General features: G+C 37.0%; 1 protein-coding gene across 1 annotated transcript in view; it reads left to right on the forward strand.

Annotated features, from left to right (window-relative positions):
* cpne5b (copine Vb) overlaps nucleotides 1-18,100 on the forward strand; it is a 114,979-nt gene that overhangs the window by 1,239 nt on the left and 95,640 nt on the right. The window lies entirely within an intron of this gene.

The raw sequence follows: 18,100 nt of genomic DNA on the forward strand, positions 1-18,100 counted from the left end.
TTTCATTGTTTGATATTTACTTTTACAATCCACTGAAGTGAACAGTCTATTAACCCTTATGCAAGCAGAGATGTATGTGTCTTAGAAGGTCTTGTCAGATTCTTTTCTTTCCTTTCCTTTCTATTCCTTTCCTTTCCTTTCCTTTTCATACTATTTCTTTCATTTCTTTTCCTTTAATTTCCTTTCCTTTATTTTCCTTTCCATTTCATACTATTCCTTCCTTCCTTTCCTTTCCTTTCCTTTCCTTTCCTTTCCTTTCCTTTCCTTTCCTTTCCTTCCCATTTCATACTATTCCCTCCTTTCCTCCCCCTTCCCTTCCTTCCCTTTCCCTTCCTTCCCTTTCCCTTCCTTCCCTTTCCTTTCCCTTCCTTTCCTTTCCTTTCCTTTCCTTTCCTTTCCTTTCCTTTCCTTTCCTTTCCTTTCCTTTCCTTTCCATTCCTTTCCTTTCCATTCCTTTCCTTTCCATTTCATACTATTCCTTCCTTCCTTCCTTCCTTCCTTCCTTCCTTCCTTCCTTCCTTCCTTCCTTCCTTCCTTCCTTCCTTCCTTCCTTCCCTTTCCTTTCCTTTCCTTTCCTTTCCTTTCCTTTCCTTTCCTTTTATTTCCATCCTTTCCATTTTATTCTATTCCTTTCCATTCCTTTCCATTCCTTTCCATTTCATTCTATTCCTTTCCTTTCCTTTCCTTTCCTTGCCCTTTTCCATATCATTGCATTCCTTTCCTTTCCTTTCTTATTCTGTGATCTTCTCTTCTCTGCTTGGAGATCCTGAGCACCCACGCTCGGGGTATATTTTAAGAGAACATATTTGCTGTATATTTCTCAGTTTTTTTATATAACCGATTATATATTCATACAGGCGCTGAATAAGCATATGTTTGTGCGCGTGCGACTTTTTTAGTTTTTTTGTGACATGTTATTTGAGAAACCCAAGATCTGTCCGTTTGAAACGAACACAGAGCCACTGAGATCTCTCCACAAGGAGTGGCATGAGCGTCAGATGATTCACATATTTCCGATAAAGTGCGCTGCTCTATCTTTTATTCATTAGCATTCTATCTGAATTGGATCCACTCAGTCTTGGTTATGTGCACACGCATTTGTGAAAAACATTTTCAATTAATTACGTTCCAGCGTATCACAGAATAGCATTCTCGCAGCCCCCCCTTGCCATCATTAATGAGAATTTCATTACAGTAGTTTTTAACAGTGTGTCCTTGTCGTGGTTGGCATTTTCAAAAAATCTGCATCGTTATGGTGCTCCCCACCTACAGCTCTGATTAGCCAAGGGCAAGTCTCACTCTGTTACTCATCTGCTCTAGCTTCTGTCCTTCGAAAAAAAAAAAATCATAGCTGGTATAAATCACAGTCAGAAGTAGTCCAAAACTCTGAACGTCCTGAAGCTTGTGCTCTGGTGATGGATTCAGTGGTTAATGCTAAGTGAACCGTATTTAAAGACGTCCTACGCCACACAGCTTTGGGCCCTCGGTGCTTCTTTAATTTCCCCGAATCTTATTATCAAAGCCGTGGTTCGAGGAATTGAACTGCTCGCACACCCTGTGAGACCAGCTGCGTATACATTATTGATAACACGGCCTGCTGGGAGTCACCACTCCTGACAGTCGTCCATGCCGCAGTGACGGCCTGCTGTGAGCGACTGGTGCAGAACTTCAGCGTAAATTACAGTTCATACTCCACACTGCAGACGCTTGAAACTTCACCTGATCTTTTGGACGGGTAGTTTTTTTGTCTGTTCAAGCTGAAAACGTGTACAGATGAACCCCCGGGGAGGAGGAGGTGGAGAAGAAGGAGGATGCTCGGCTTCTCATGTCTCTTTTTTTTTTTTTACTGTACCCAGGACTTTGATTTGTTTTTAACACATCTTTAATCAATACATGCACGGCGACGCAGACCCGCCGGAACGAATTGCGACCCACGTCGAGGAACGTTTTGCGGAATCACAATAGCGACGCATAATAAGTATGCCGTGCATTGGCAGAACTCCAGTTCTCGCTCATTATTCAAATCTCTCTAGCCTTTTATAATAGCAACCATCTATTCTCTTTGTGAGCCTACCATTAAAATGTCTTCCAGTGTAACAGTAGAACTATTTCTGCAGCCAAACACATGCTCATTATAGCAGGTCCCATAAATATAGGTCAATTTTAAGGCTTAATGGGGACTATATGAGCCATACGGACTGGTAAATATTTTTTGGAAATTTCTGAATCTGCACATTTGACGCTTTAATAGGAACACACAATGTTATTCATGCAGTTATCTAAACAGCCAATTACATCGAAGAAGAAGAAAAAAGTGATGTCGATATCTCTGACCATGGCTTGGTTGTGGATGAGTTTTATAGAAACTGCTGATGTGGTGAGAGTGGTGCAAAAACATCTGGCGAGCAGAAGTTCTCTGGCTGGAAATGGCTTACGGATGAGTCAGAGGAGATCGGCCAGGCGGCTTTGCGCTGACTGGAATTGTACGATAATTCAAACGAGCACGCTTTACAACTGTTTTGAGCAGAAACGCATCTAAGAACGCACAACATGCTGGACCTGGAGGCGGATGGGCTTGGAGAACAACGGGTTCCACTCCAGTCTGCCAAGAACAGGAACCCGAGCCAACAGTGGGCACTGAATCTGTGTGGTTGAAGTTTGGGAGAAAAAAAAAAAATGCTATTTTTCCTTTTTAAAGCCTTACTATTTTAAGTGAGCCTGTGTGGTGCATTCTGAAATGTTGTGGGTTCTGATGTTCCCTTTTTCTGCACACCACAGTTGAAAAGCGAGGTGGATTATTGCACGAATGAGCAAGTGGCCACTGAGTGCACATTATCTCACTTGTGCAGGCCAGCGACTATTTTGTCTTGAAAGATCTTTTGGATTTTTACATGTATGCAAGCTGATATTTATTTGCCATGGAAACAGGAAAAGCTCAAATGCAAAAGGCACAGATGCAGAGACCTGAGAGCCCCCCCCAAACTTCTTAATAAATGACAATTTTTTTGCATTTATATCATATACAGTTTTGTAGGGGTGCCAGTAATTTTTACTACATAGGTGTATAGGATGATTTGCATGTACTATACTATTCTATACTATACTATACTATACTATACTATACTATACTATACTATACTATACAGTTCTACACTACACTATACTATACTATACTATACTATACTATACTATACTATACTATACTATACTATACTATACTATACAGTTCTATACTATACTATACTATACTATACAGTTCTATACTATACTATAGTCAAGTCAAGTCAAGTTTATTTCTATAGCGCTTTTTACAACAGACATTGTCTCAAAGCAGCTTTACAGAAATCAACTGTCAAGGTGAATGGTGTGTATTTATCCCTGATGAGCAGCCGTGGCGACTGTGGCAAGGAAAAACTCCCTTAGATGTTATGAGGAAGAAACCTTGAGAGGAACCAGACTCAAAAGGGAAACCCATCCTCATTTGGGTGACATCAAGATTTTGGATATATACTATACTATACTATACTATACTATACTATACTATACTATACTATACTATACAGTTTTATAGTATACTATAATATACTCTACTATACAGTCTATACTATACTATACTATACAATTTTATACTATACTATAATATACTCTACTATACAGTCTATACTATACTATACTATACTATACTATACTATACAGTTCTATACTATACTACACTATAATATACTCTTCTATACAGTTCTATACTACACTATACTATACTATACTATACTATACTATACTATACTATACTATACTATACTATACTATACTATACAGTTCTATACTATACTACACTATAATATACTCTACTATACAGTTCTATACTACACTATACTATACTTTACTGTACAGTTCTTTATGATCCTATACTATACAGTTCTATACTATACTATACTCTACAGTTTTATACTATACTATAATATACATTACTATACAGTCTATACTATACTATACTATACTCTACAGTTTTATACTATACTATAATATACTTTACTATACAGTCTATACTATACTATACTATACTGTACTATACTATACTATAGTCAAGTCAAGTCAAGTTTATTTGTATAGCGCTTTTCACAACAGACATTGTCTCAAAGCAGCTTTACAGAAAACAACAGTGAAGGTGAATGGTGTGCGTTTGTCCCTGATGAGCAGCCGTGGCGACAGTGGCAAGGAAAAACTCCCTTAGATGATATGAGGAAGAAACCTTGAGAGGAACCAGACTCAAAGGGGAACCCATCCTCATATGGGTGACATCAAAAGTTTGGTCATAAATCTATACTATACTATACTATACTATACTATACTATACAGTTCTATACTATACTACACTATAATATACTCTACTATACAGTTCTATACTACACTATACTATACTTTACTGTACAGTTCTTTATGATCCTTTACTATACAGTTCTATACTATACTATACTATACTCTACAGTTTTATACTATACTATAATATACTTTACTATACAGTCTATACTATACTATACTATACTATACTATACTATACTCTACAGTTTTATACTATACTATAATATAATTTACTATACAGTCTATAATATACTATACTATACTCTACAGTTTTATACTATACTATAATATACTTTACTATACAGTCTATACTATACTATACTATACTATACTATACTATACTATACTATACTATACAGTTCTATACTATACTATACAGTCTATACTATACTATACTATACTATACTATACTATACTATACTATACTATACTATACAGTCTATACTATACTATACTATATTATACTATACTATACTATACTATATTATACTATACTATACAGTCTATACTATACTATACTATACTATACTATACTATACTATACAGTCTATACTATACTATACTATACTATACTATACTATACTATACTATACTATACTATATTATACTATACTATACAGTCTATACTATACTATACTATACTATACTATACTATACTATACTATATTATACTATACTATACAGTTCTATACTATACTATACTATACTATACTATACTATACTATATTATACTATATTATACTATACTATACAGTCTATACTATACTATACTATACTATACTATATTATACTATACTATGCAGTTCTATACTATACTATACTATATTATACTATACTATACAGTCTATACTATACTATACTATACTATACTATATTATACTATACTATGCAGTTCTATACTATACTATACTATACTATACTATACTATACTATATTATACTATACTATACAGTCTATACTATACTATACTATACTATATTATACTATACTATACAGTTCTATACTATACTATACTACACTATAATATACTCTACTATACAGTTTTATACTACACTATACTATACTTTACTGTACAGTTCTTTACTATACTATACTATACTATACTATACTCTACTATACAGTTCTATACTACACTATACTTTACTGTACAGCTCTATACTATACTATACTATACTATACTATACTATACAATACAATACAGTACTATACAGTTATATACTTAAAAGCTAATTGATATTGTCTAATAATATTATTTACAAATATTAAGATAATATAAGTATGAGAAAGCATAGACACACTAGGAAAACGTTCCTTTGTTGTCCCATTTTGATCTCTAAGCAGAAAATGTGTTTCTTTGTGTGTAGTGTTGATTTTGTCACTTCTTTCGAGGGGTGCCAATTGTTTTGAATCACTGCCCATCATCTGACTGTACCTGGAAGTCCAACAAGTGTCTATTCCTCTGACAACTAGTTGAAATGCGAGTGCATGTTCATACCACATGGTGCATCAGTGTCTTTCCCCTTAAAGATCCATCCAGATTTTCTGCTTCATGTGGCCTGATTTTGTCACTTCAATGAACTCCTGAAGAGAAAACAGCTTCCGCAGCCACATCATGTATATTCACGGCCATAAATATATATCAGCAATTATTCTTGCCACGCTTCACTTCACAGATCACATCACCGGCTTCTTTTTCATATGGAAAGTGCCGCTGTATCTTTTCATTCATCGTATCCATGTCATCACAGGCTTTGGTATTATTTAGGCTGTTAACATTATCTTTCATGTCTTTAATGGTGATAAGTCCTTCCCCCATTTTTCAGGTGTGTAATTAGTCACGGCAGCTCTTCCTCTCACATCTTCCTGTTCATGCTTCAGAAGAAGCGCTGTGATCTGTTCTTGTTCTTCTCACCCGACACGGCCTTTAAATATTGCAGCAATCGCACACAATCTTGAAAGGGGCCGCTGTTTGACTGAAACACTCTTCAAGGTGTGTGCTAGTGCACAGCGTTCTCTCTCAAAGACCTCAACTGTTCCTGTCAATTCTGAAAACAAATACAGGCCCACTAGCTAATCTGTACAACTAACAAGAAGAGAAGTACAACCTCCTCATAAGACATAGATAGATAGATAGATAGATAGATAGATAGATAGATAGATAGATAGATAGATAGATAGATAGATAGATAGATAGATAGATAGATAGATCGAACGATCTCCAAGGAAAGGAAATTAGAAGATACAGTGATAGTAATGTTGCATTGCTGTCTAATAGGCTGTGACAAGAAAGAAAGAAATATAGGAAAGAAAGAAAAAAAGTCCCATCAATGATGAGGTGATTACCATAAATTGATTAAAGACACATTATTTCCATAGCATAGTGAAAATTCCCTTGTATGGTATGAGGAAGGAACCCTGAGAGGAACCAGACTCAACAAAGATGTCTTTACCACAGTCATATATAGTTGGAACTACTGAGCAACTCATAAAATAGCTCAACATCTGAGATCATTATAAACTAAACACCAACTCATCCATGCCAGAACCTTTAAATGTTCAACGATGGAGAAACAGCATATGTAGAATGGTTTTTTTTTTTGGTTAGGGATTTGGTTGTTTATCCTCAAAGACCACTGTCCAAACATCTACATGAATTGGGATCCAATTGGTGCTGGTACATCTCTAGATAGTTCGGGATGTTTGCGTGGTTGGCATGTACTCTTTGAAGGTCCATAATCTTTATGAGATGGGACACAACTGGAGCTGGTGCAACCTCTGGATGCCTCGGGATGGGTAAAGAGAGAGAAGCAGTGGAGTGGAATTAGCGTAGCTGCTGTTCATAATATTAACAAGACAGCAAGAAAGCAAGCAAGCAAAAAAAGAAAGTAAATATGTAAGTCCCAACAAAGAATAAGTATTAATTAATTAATTAATTAATAAACAAAAAGAGATTGATTTGTTTTGCATTCTTTCCATAGCCAGAAAGAAAGAAAACACCTCAAGCAAGTATAGGAGCGGTATTAACAGAGAGATTGACAATTTTAATAATAGGAAGAAAGAAAAAAGGAAAACAGAAATAAAAAATAATGAAACAAACAAACATAAAGATATATGAAGAAGTAACGAAAGAAAAGAGCACAATAGCTGAGTGTATTTAATACATTTTTTTTTTATAATCCTTCAAATCCAAATCTTTTCCATATTACAGTATCATATACAGGTCATATAGGAGAAGCTTTTTCAAAATAAAATCTTGGTCTTTCCTGGGAAAAAAAACAGCAAAATGTGCTTAAAAGCACTTATCCTCACTTATCCTTCCTGTGCATTTCAGCGGTCTCTCTGTGGCAGTTTGATGCCAGAAGAGTTGAGACGGAAAGCTCGAGCTCGCAGTTGCAATACACAGAAGCCGTGCTGCGAAATGCCACAATAACCACGAGAGCGAATTCACAATACATGACGTTTTATTATAACCAGAAAAAAACGACGCCTTTGCTATTATTATGTAATTACATTTTGGAGCAATTAGCCCTTTGCCCGTGTTGAAATCCAACTCTCTGGGATGAAGCATCGAAACTATGGAGTTAAAAACTAAACAAAAGACCTCGCCTGGTTTTTGACTTGTTAACCTACGGAGGAGGAGGAAAGAAGACAACAGTGGGATTAGGGATCAAGAGAAAAGGAGATTAAGGAGGCGTAGTGGGCTAGGATTCTCAGCAGGGATGTGAACTCCTGATCTTTTTATCTGTAGCCTTGCTGTGATGCTCTCAGCAGGTCAAATCAAAAATTGCTCAATGGTAGGCACAGCGGTGATAAGTATTTATCTGAGAACTAATGCTGCATTTCTGTACACCGAGAAAAGTTTACTTTAAGACTAGCTCCCGCTTCTTTAGTGGCGTAAAATACTCAGTTACTTAGTGTGCTGTTTTAGCTTCATAAAGATGTGTGTGTGTGTGTGTGTGTGTGTGTGCTTGTGTATGTGTGAGGTTTTTTTTTCCCTTTCTGATAAAATACCTCTCCACAGGTTGCTCTGAAAAGCAGGAAAAATGAGTGCGGTGCAGGTGAGGACGCAGGAGGCATTACTGCTGCATTGTATTTCATGGCACCTTTCTCTTTACCAGAGTGCTCTTGTGTGGTGAGTGTCTTTGAGTGGCGTGGACGCCGTGGCTCTGTCCCTAACCCCTGCTAGTCCCCCTTATCCCTTACTCCCACCTGGGTGCTGCCTGCTCCTTTGGCTCCTGCTCCTGTTGACCATTCACAGCGCAGGTTTTTATCTGAAAAATTCTATCAATACAGAGACAGAAAGAGAGACAGAGAGGGCATTAATGTAGAACACAATAAACTCTTTTGTTCTATTTATAAGATCAGTCTGAAAAAGCCAACCAAAACCCCCAAATGGAGGAAAGAAAGATAAATTTGTGAATTTGTCCCACTTTGATTGTCACAGGAGGGAAGACAGGAAAGAGGGATTGAAAGAATGGAAGAAGACAGGAAGTCAGTGTGGGATAACGAACTTACTGGACGAATTAACGAATGATTGGACGAATGAATGAATGAATGAATGAAACCTTCATCCCAGCTGTAAAACCCCCCCAAAAAAACAGTTTTTGTAGAAAGACAGACAATGAAACCCAAAATGTGTGTCCCATTTGATTGGCTGTCGCAAAAAAAGAATTAAATAACGAAAGATTTTCCCCAACAACAACAACAACAACCAGTCGAATGTTGGTGATTTCTTTTGTGTTTTACCGTGACTGGCTGTAGAAGAGAGTAAATGAAAAGAACAAAAGAAAGGAAGGGAGGAAGGAATGAAGGCGAAGGGGAAATGTTTATTTGGCCACGTTTGAAGAAGAGAGCTGGAAGGAGACTTTGGAGCAATAACTTTTTAACCGGCAGAATATTATGGGATGGCGCATGTCATACTGAATTATGCATAACTCGGTTTCGGTGTGTAAGGAACTCTGAAATAACCCGTCATGAGTCAGTTTCACTAAGCCTCACTTTCAAACCTGATGCAATAATGATCTTTTTTTACACCAGACTTTTTTTTTCTTTTCTTTTCTTCTCTGGTTCTTCACACCAACGTGGGGCTTGTGGAATAGGGAAGGTGCTTTAATTTCCCCACCGTTTCTCTGCTTTGACCTTCTGTTCTGGTCCATCTGATGTTTGCTGGTGCCAGTTTTCACCTCCACCCTCGACAAATAAGCATTCGATCCACCTGACTGGACCTTTTTATGGGCTACGCTCGACATGCTAGTGGACCTGTAAATAATTTTAAATTCACTTTTCTCTCATTGTTGCCATGGCACCGAGGTCTGGGTGAATTTTTCCTTTCCATTGACTTGAAATAAAAGAGCTTGTCTCTTGATTTTTCTAGAGTGCATGTGTCATTACGCCTTTTAACGCCTGTTGCTGTCACACCGCCGTAGACGTTTCTTCTCGTTTTCTTCTTTTTTTTTTCTTTAAATGCAATCAAAGAGAATAAAGTATCCACTGTACCCCGTGCCACTGCTATTATCTTAACTCTCTCAAGTGGATATATTCATATAATCATCAGCGACTCGCCGACTGAAGATGGTGCTTGATAGGTTACGTGATCTTTATCGTTCCCGGTCCCAATTATGCAAATTCTAATGAGTAACACAGAGAAGAAGTTTAATGACTTGCCAAACTTTCTGCCCCAACAGCTAACTGGCGTCTTTGAAGTTCAGCTCAATCTCTCTCGAGAGAAGCGATAGCGCTCATCTCTCTTTCTCTCTCTCACACACCTGCTCCAGTTCTGCAGCACCAATTACTTTTTAATACGCTCTGAACACGTCGTCTGGATATGAGATCCTAAAAGAATCTCTTCCTCTGCTTGAGATCTGAGAGCAGATTCTTTTTTTCTGTCCTGTCTGTTTCTTGAACACATTAAAACCATGAAATAACAGAGGGATGAAATATTGACCCAAAGCCTATTCGTTTGTTACAGATATTCTGAGCACCTCGGCTGATTTTTCCTGTGGTCCCAGTGAACGCTTGTTCTTTTTGGTTTGTCTTGAATAAATCCATTATTCATGCAGCAAAATGAAACTTTTGGAATATAATATATAATGGATGCAAAACTGCTCAAATAAAGTTAATCACCATCAACTTGGATTGAGGCTTGTGTCAGAGTGTATAACCAACTTAAGGGGAGAAAAAGTCGCTGAACAGAAAGAAAGAGTGTGACTGTAGAATTGGATGTGTGGGGACCAGCGGCATGCTTCAGTGCCTCTGTCCGTCTCGCCATAGCCGAGAGTCAAGCACTTCACAAACACAGAGAGGCAGATTGGAGGGCAGGAGCAGTGAAGCGGTCACCTGCTCATGGACACAAACTCTCTTAGGACTTGTGTGTAGGCAACTCCAGCCTCACATAAGATCATGCCTTTTTTCTTTTCTTTTCTTTTTTTTTTATTTCTTTCCCCAAAGGCTACGGATGACTTGAATGAAATCCATTCCTAACTGATGCTTGAATGGACTCTGTTAAGGCAAGGCTAATTTAGAAACAGCCAAAATGGAGCTGTTTTAACAGAGCTTGAATAATGCAGCATGATTGATTCAGTGCTAGCGAACTGAGTTTATGTATGACGTAGAATTTAGCATGCTTTTTTTTCTAATTTCTTTACCAGATTTAGCATTTTGCAGTGTGATTAAGCAGGGACCCCGAGGCGCATGTGGGACTCTCTGACACATTTACTGACACATATCCAATTTTTTTACACTTAACTTAATTGAAATGTTTTACATACCTAAGGTACAAATGTAAATCAGTTGTTTCTCTTTTGATTAAATTTGTTAGCAAAATGAGAACAGTTGACTGGAATTAAAACTCAGGACAAACTGAACTAAAAAGTTATACATGTTTTTTTTTTTTATAATAATTGTACTAAAACAGGATTTCATATTCCCAATACATTTACTATTATTATTATTATTATTATTATTATTATTATTATTATTATTATTATTATTATTATTATTACTAATATTTTTGTTAGTTTTGTTAAGATTTGTTACTTTTGTCTTTGGTAATTAAAACAACTGAGTCTGAAAAGCATTCACATGCAGCAGATTTGCAGCACTACCGCAATGTTGAAACAATTTGTATGCAGGTCAAGTGGTAGCATGGTTATGGAAATTTGCATATTTCTAACCACAGAAATTGTCTGTAATTTTAATATTCTAAAGAATGTACAGGTAACAACGATCCAAAGTTTAAAAATACTTTCCGTCTTGCAATATCGCATGACTCATGAGCCGTTTGATTCGGCAGAGAAGAGGAAAAATTTGAATTGTTTAAATTTTACGCAGGAAGCGGGTAAAACTCAGCAGAGGTAAGAGATAAGATATATTTATTCTCTATCGCTCTTATTTAAATAGTGTAGTGGTAAAGATTAGCAGAGGAAGTAAGTGAAAGTTTGAAACGTTGCTATGCAACAAGTGCTAGAGCACAAATAGCAAGGTTAATTTTTATTTATTTTTATTCAAATTAAATTGAAAACATTATTATTATTCAAAATTACTCAGTCGGACATTACCTCAAATACTGAGCTGAACATGAAAACTCTTCATGCTAGGGTGTATTAATATACATTTTTTACTCTATAGAACGTGTGATGTTTTCTGTGACCAGAATCTCAGTGCATCTCTAATATTCATAATACACACGTATCATTACTGTCTTAAAAGAAACATTCTAGCATTAATTAAAGTGAGCTTAATATAGTCTTTTGTAATGAATACGTATTCAACGATAGTCGTGAAACTAATAGGAAAGGAGTGTAATACTTAACATGGTGATTGAGTCTGGGAGGTCAATATACTAAAAAACATACAATTTTAACAAGTATTTTATATATTATAAATATCAAACTGTATTCTATAATCATGTGCTAAATAGTTCGAGCTCAATATCTAGAAATATTTAATACATCATTAGTGTTTTAGTGCTAGATGATGAATATATCTTGAACTGTGCATTTAAACATTGTCTTATCCAATGTAGACAAGCAGGTGCAACCCATGTCGAACCATTAATCATAAGCCCATTGGAATGATTACACCGAAGCAGATGTTACTTGACTTTTCAGTTTTTTTAGGTCCTAGCACTCATTGGTGTCACAAAACCTTGTCACCAGCTTGATTCGGCTCATTGCTTTTGGAAAATCATCTCGTAAATGATGGATCTGACGCTTAGCTTGAGCTCCCAGCATACCAAGCGCGTGTCCATGTAGAGGATATGGATCTGTGAGTCATTTTCTCTCCACTCGTTCGTGGCGATCAGCATATGTTCCAAGACTGTTATCGTCACTCAAGCTGTTGTTGCGCTCCCTCAGTGTGATGATGAATTAGTGCTATTACGTTGCGCTACATTACAATAAATTTACGTGCCAAAACAGAGCAATTTGACCACAGATATGAAGTGAAAAATCAGCTAAAAGCTTTTTTTTTTTTTTTAACCCAGTACATGTTCAATTAGAGTCACTCTCATTTGTAGGCAGAGATCCTATGAGCTCAGGTGCTTAGAGATCTGGTAGTAAGGAGTCTGTAAAAATGAAGATTAAAGCTTGTCTTGTATCTTATTCTGGCTTGTACTTCCATCATGGCATTTAGATTTAGAAAAGTGATACAAAATTGCTGTCCAAGTTCACAGTGAAATATTCAGTGGCAGGTGATTTTAATGGAGTCTCTGTGTTCCAGAGGCTTTTATATCGTCTTTTTACCTCCTTGGGATGCGTTGGGGTGTGATTTTAGACAATGTGTACCAGTGCTGCTCAATTTAAAGTTTGAAATGTTGATTGTTTGGGTGTGGCATGGGGGTCTGGTCTTCATCAGGGGTTTGCAAGCTTCTTAGCAATATTTTACAGATAGCATCCAAGGACATTTTTGACAGGCCATGAGCTAAAGGGAAGGGCAGGAAAGGTTGTCATTACACACAGGCGTTCAGGGTAATGGTGGTCCTGTAGCCGGGAAACACTGGATATCCTGGGTGGGAATACACCTTGAATCAGATGTCAGTCTATTCCAGGCCACCATGTGCATGGGCACACACACACACACACACACACACACACACACACACACACACACACACACACACACACACACACACACACACACACACACACATTCACACACATTCACACACATTCACACATATATACAGTCACCAATTCACTTAGCAGGAATTGTAGAGGAAACTCAGATGGAAAGATGGAGAGTATGTGAAACTCTACACACATACACATACACACACAGACACACACACACACACATGCAATAACCAACGTTTGAACTAGAGACCCCGAAGTTATGAAGAAGCATTGCTGCCTCATGTACAATTTAAATTGTCGTTAAGGTCTAGTCTTGAAAATACCTTGGCTTTATTAAATTCACATTTGCTCTTACAGAAGCACCAAAGTCAGAAATTCAATTATTACAGAAATCATTTGTAATTTCTTCTTGGCCAGTACCATTTACAACCTTGAGAAAGTAAAGAAAGGGAAAATTGACTTGCTTGTCACACCTTTGGACGAGTCTGCAGTGCTCAGCAACTGTGCATTAACAACTTTGTACACCTGCCATACAATCTGCCTTATACTGAGCAACATTGGCTGCATTAATTAGTTTGCTTCTTCACATATACTGAGCTATCGAGATGCACTTGTGTGTGTGTGTGTGTGTGTGTGTGTGTGTGTTTGTGTGCAAAAAGATTGGTGTGAAAGGATTTGGTGCCACATTGATTAAAAGCTTTAGGCCAGTACCCAAGATGTAGTGAATCCTATTCCGATGCACTGACAAGCTATCCAGCAAGAGCACTAACACCAAACCTCTTGTATTCTGTCCTAATTTTAGGTTGCTTTAGAAAAAATTTGTCGTTTAAATGAGCATCTGATTTGGCGCACTGGTTGGCAATTTCTGGTCTAGAGACACTAATGGATTGTGAAAGACAGTTAACAGCTGGAACAGTTGCCAAGGGTAGGGTGTAGGAGGACAGAAGTGGAATCAGAAACAGAAGCAGATGTGAAAATAGGAAAGCACATATAACATGAAGGGTTCTTCCCATTTTTGAGTGAAGTCTCCTTTGGGCAAACTCTGTAGGCAGAAACAAAGCGAATCAGGAAGCACCTAGCAGGAGGTATGCCACATGGTTTGATGCACATCTTTTCCACTGAAGTGCCTGCATGCTGAGAATGTGCAAAGGCTGTCTGCATCGCTGTGTTTGTATGGCGGTACCTGGAATCCGTGGCTTCCCACACCTCCTACAGTATGTGTTTTTCTCTGTGTGGACTTTCCCTCTGGGCAGCTGGCTGGTCTTAATAATTAAACAGATGGTGGGAAAAGCATCCTGTGTTGAACTGCCAATCGATTCTGACCTCTGCCATGATGTTTCACCTTCCTGTGTCAGACACATATTGGATACTTTTCTTCAAAGTGATAAAATTCGCTATACAAATTTTTATTTGTATAGCGCTTTTAACAATGAACATTGTCTCAAAGCAGCTTTACACAGATAATGTGGCGATTAAAAGTAAATATGTTCTTTGTAAGTTCGTTTGTCCCTGATGAGCAACTGTGGCAAGGAAAAACTCCCCGAGATGGCATAAGGAAGAAACCTTGAGAGGAACCAGACTCAAGAGGGAACCCATCCTCATCCTAATCCTTGGAATATTTGAGGAATGAATCTATAGCAGTCTATATGCAGAAAGGTGAATGATGGCTTTTTAAATAAACAGATAGTTGAAGCAAGTCTTTTGATTCCCACAGGGAGTAGCCTGTTGGCTCAGATCTGATTGAAATGTCTTACTGTTTGCACTAATACACGAGAAACCCACATGCATAATATGACGGAGAAGATGGTCCTTGAACTTAAAAGCCGATGAAACATTCTCTCTGCACACACAAGAGAAGGTACATGAACAATTTCACAGATGCCCCTGGTGGACAGTGAGCTTTGCAAATACGTTCCCGTTTGTTGGCACTTTGGCAGGTTCAGTTGTTGAGGAATTTTAATGCAGCTACATAGCTAAGTAAAAAAAAAAAAGCCAGTGGACGAGATTTCAAATGAAATGTAACCAGGTCTCCAGGTATTTATGATAATCAATTTATAACAGTTATATAGTTGTTATGATCTGAAATGATTTTTAATATGCCTGTAGCTCAGCCGTCACGTCACCCTAATGTGTTTAAACAGCGCTGACACCAAGCCCACAAAGACAATATAAGCCTATTGTAATCAACCTTATAATGGCTGCCAGTATTGTGTCTATCCAGTAGAGCACATGAAAACATCACTCATAATCAGAGGAATATACAAATATCTCTCTGTAATATGAACAGTTCACAGTTTTTGATTCGATTCCTCCGTGTGTCGATACACACGTGCTACAGATCAACTTGTAAAAGGTGTCATTGTGCAAATTAATTGTTGTGTTATTATCATCGGTGCAAATCAGCAAATCAGTTTTCCTTTGTATGCAATGCTTTGGATTTATGTTGTCAAAAATAGCCAGTGTCACTATTAATTACCGTGATATAAAATCCTTTCTTTATATGTGACATCTCTCGTTGGAAGTCAGGGCTACAATATTCCCGAAGCTTTCAGTTTTCATTATATTGATGGACAGTTGGTGTTTTTTTTTGTTTTTTTTTCGCTGAGTATTGCATAAATCACAGTCTGATGAATTTGCTGTGTTGGTTTTGATGCATCGGAGGTTGTTTACACCTGCAGATTGGTTTTGGGCTTCTTCAGATGAACCCCTGCACTCATTTTCTCATTGATATGCATGTTATTGTGGTGTTAAATCTCTTGACTTGCTGAGAAGAGGTAAGATGAGAGGGGAACACGTAGCGTATAGCTTCCGTTGGTTTCTTGGTGAATTTTAGGCTATTTCAATGTTTAATGTGTTGTGGATGACAGGGACACCCTAAGGCTGGGTACTGAACTGGGAGAAATGTATGAACACCTAAACTGTGGTATTTCAGTAAAAAATATCTGTTCATATTTAATGCAGTGTGTAAAGGATGTTTATACTATCATGGTCAGACATCTGCATTGACGTGGGTGGGATCTAAGGATCTGGCACTCGAAATCCGCCCACATAAAAAAATCATGTTTTGGTCTGTAATTGTGCTAATCTTTCTTAGCACATACTTAAAGTCAAAACATTATTTCCTCAGACTTTTAAGCAAAATGTTCCCTCCTATTTTTTACATCCAATTATGTCAGTACACGTCAAACATAAATATTCCCTTTAGCCAACCACTAATGCAATATAATGGACTGAATTATTTCATCCCATTATTTTAGCTGCTAAACGTGAATACATTTGACGTCTCAAAATACACACAGTACATCATAAAATTAATAGCCATTAAAATGTGTAATGATTATAATTAAATAATAATTATACTAGACAAAATTATGTCTTCTTACACCCGTTTGTTGGGAGTGAGCTGTGCGAGCCGTTTCATTTACTAAAAAAAAAATAAAATCACCTGCATGCACTTGGTTTTTGAAATGAATTAAAGTAAATCATTTGATTTACATGTTGCACAGCCATGCCTCTTAGTGCATGTCTTCTGACTTAATCCCTTTTTATAATTACATGGCTCTTTACCACATGTACTGCAGATTGAGCACGAATATACTGTTATAACCCTGGTCCCTGTCTAACTTTGAAACTTTTAAAATGAACCCTTTTTCTAATACCGTCACATCCAGTTTATAAATAAAGTTCTGTTCTTTGACATTGACACAACAATCAGAATCGGGATCATCTTATTTGCCACATTTCATTGGATGCAGGTTAAAGGTGTGCTGGAGCTATAAAAATATGAAAAACTACAAAAACAGGAAATTGAAAATAAATTACTAAATAAAAATAAAGACTTAACTATATGATTTTTGCCGGGTATGTAAAGTGAGGAAGTACGAATGATAATGTAAAACGTGAGGCAGTGCAAATAATACGATTTCCAAATAAGTCTAAGGTGCGGGCTTGCAGTATAGTAGACCACGTTGGTTGTGTTAATGTAACACATATGAGATGACAATGCGGGATTTACATTATTGTTAGAGTTTGGGAAGGCAGGTCAGAAATGGTGGATTGTCTTTGTTGAGGAGGTCAGATGTGAATGGGAAGAATAACATATGAAGCTGGCAAGTGATTTCCTTTATACTAATCACTTGATGTTCACAGACAATAAAAATGTTTAAATTCATTTTATTTATACACATTTTCATCACACATGCTGTACTTTGATGTGAGCACTACTAACATGGCTCTTGCTTCATACATTGCATTAGGGTTGTACCCGAGAACAAATGCATAATTTTGAGTAAATGGATAAATGTGTTCAGAATGGATTTTAACACTTGTTTTTTCTTTCACCAGAAAGCTCCCCAAAATGGTTCACAAGTAATCTGGTTGAAATTAGACTTGTGCATTGGGGCTGAGATCCCATGGGATGCATTTACAACATCCCTAGTAACTGCCTGGTCAGGGTCAAAGATGTTGAAATTGTTTATATTTTGGGAAATAGAACTAACTAGATTTGTGGGAAAATATTGAGCAGGTACAAACACAAAGTCTTAAATGTACAAGCATCTCTAATTGAGATCAATTATTAAATTACCATTTACACTGCCGGAATTTTTTACCTCTTTTTAAATAAGCTTTTTTTTTTAATACAGCTGAATGTAAGTGTTTGCTTTCCTATT

This window comes from Silurus aristotelis (genome assembly GCF_946808225.1).
Source record: "Silurus aristotelis genome assembly, chromosome: 28".
NCBI classification, from domain to species: Eukaryota; Metazoa; Chordata; class Actinopteri; order Siluriformes; family Siluridae; genus Silurus; species Silurus aristotelis.